This window comes from Aplysia californica, unplaced genomic scaffold (assembly GCF_000002075.1).
Source record: "Aplysia californica isolate F4 #8 unplaced genomic scaffold, AplCal3.0 scaffold00489, whole genome shotgun sequence".
Taxonomy (NCBI): domain Eukaryota; kingdom Metazoa; phylum Mollusca; class Gastropoda; order Aplysiida; family Aplysiidae; genus Aplysia; species Aplysia californica.
This window is the reverse complement of record NW_004797759.1, coordinates 82236-84385: the sequence shown is the minus strand read 5'-3', so window position 1 is coordinate 84385 and position 2150 is coordinate 82236. Positions and strand designations below refer to the sequence as shown.

Below are 2150 nucleotides of genomic sequence, written 5' to 3'. Positions count from 1 at the left end.
GGTGGGGGTCTGGCGGGGTCTGATCCCATCTTGTTAAACCGTCTTAACATGTTTAGTTTTGTAGCTCAAGATGGAGTTCATTAAATGAAAATCGTTGCCATCAGCCAATCAGAAGGCTTGTACGTGTGACATGGTAGTTGCGGTCGAGTTCAGATCGCTGAATACGACAAGTCACTTTCCTGTTATATTTGAAAACGCATAGCTTTTGCTTCGTAAAGTGTAACCCATAAGTCTGTGACAGGTAGGTTCCAATGCCCTGGACGCGATCATGAATGCAACTGTCATTTTGTGCCAAGGGTTTCGTTCGGCTTTCTTTTCTGTGCGACTCTGCTTTTACACAGTTCCTTCTTCTTTGCAATGTTTATTCTGTATGACAGCTTTTACTTTCCTTACCGCTGTTACTATTATTATAATATTTGCAAAAATTTCTCCCCCCCCCTATTTACTTGCGTTCATTTCATAGCATGCTAGTGCCAAAACATATAGTGAGCCACTTTGTAAATACCGTATACGTAATGTGCCAAAGATTTGTTGTTTGTTTTTTGTTGTTGATTTTTTAAATTGTTTTTTTTTTAAATTTAATTTAATTTTTTTTGTGTTTGCAAAGGGAAATCTTTGAAAGCCTTTTAATTGAGTTGCAGTATTCATTGTTGTAACATTCGATATGGCTATTTTAAACAAATGTGTTTTAAATTCTATTTTTATGTGGGGTTACTTTTTAAATAGACACTGGCTTTAAGTCTATAGTGAAGGCTCGTTTTCTCTGTCACAACGTAACGTGGGTAGCTTAGCGGGCGTTCTGACTCTGATGTGGTACATGATTGTATGCTTTCACCATTATCTCTCCTCCTTCTGCTCTCTCTATGTTACTCTCTAGCAACACCTCTGATCTTTGGCACATAGCGTGTAGGCCTATATAATATATAATATATGACCTATTGTGTTGCAAATGTCATTACTGTAAAACTAAAACAGTGTAAATACAACAAAGGTATTGGTTAAACCAAAGATAGTAAATAACAAGATGGACCACTCAGCCAAAAAAGTGTCCGCAGGAAGTATGCTCTTTGCTTCAGATGGCGCTGCAGTCTGTTTTGAAGCTCTCTTTCGTTTTTCCAGAAGAAGAATAGGAATAGCACCCCCTTGCGTGCGCAGATCGACTGCTGTTCATCAGCAGTTCGGGTACGTTCAGTGCGGAGTTTTAGTTTTTTTATTTTATTTTAATGACCTCTCGCCTTTCATTCTAAAGTCAAATTAAACAAAGAAAACCATCACCCTTTCCTCCGGAAGAGGTTTTTTGTCAGCGTAACCATTTTACAAAAGCGTTCTTCCGAAATTTATCCCAAAACTTGCTAGTTTCACTTTGATTTTTTAAAAACTCAAGTACGGTAACTCTGTTCGCAAAGAGTGCGCTTTTGTGAAGAGGGCGCCACCAGATTTTGAGGACACTTTTTTAATTGGCTCAAAGAGAGAAGTGGCCCATCTTGTTATTTACTATCATTGGTTAAACGAAGCTTATATTTTGTGTGTTCTTTGGTTTGGATGCTTTTCCCTCTCGCCAGGCTTTTTGTAGGAGCTTAAGCAACTGTGTCGTACTGTATGTTTGTATAAAAAGTAAATAAAAGACAAAGTTGTTTAGCGGATGGAGTTCCATCTCTCGCTAGCTGTGTAGTCGTTAAGGAATTGGGTTCGTTGTCTCATCTCACTTTTCGTTCTCGTGGTGTCATACTCATAGTGTTTCACTGACCACTAAGAGAGATCAAATCTCAAACTCAACAATATAATAACGTTATTTTTGTTTCAAATGGCTTTATAGGCCTGTCCCCGTCGTTTTATGCAAGAAAAATTCTGAAATTATGCAAGCTGAGCCCAAAAATGTGAAATTATGCGATTCTGTTAATTGTAACAAAGAATGATAAAGGAAATAATTTTAAAAAATATGCAAAATAAATGATCAAATTTTGCTAAATTATGCGGGGTGCTTAAAACCACGGGGATAGACAGGCTATCTGTTGTCTTTGACACTCGTTATTTCTATGTTAACGCGAAATATTGTGTGCTTTCTCTCTCTCTCTCTCTCCCTCTCCCCCCCCTCTCTCTCTCTTTCTCTCCCCCTCCCTCCCCTCTCTCTCCCCCTCCCCCTCTCTCTC

General features: G+C 38.6%; 1 protein-coding gene across 1 annotated transcript in view; it reads left to right on the top strand.

Moving 5' to 3' along the window:
- Nucleotides 1-2150, top strand: part of LOC101864249 (APOBEC1 complementation factor) — a gene marked incomplete in the record, with an annotated part of 35414 nt that overhangs the window by 31801 nt on the left and 1463 nt on the right.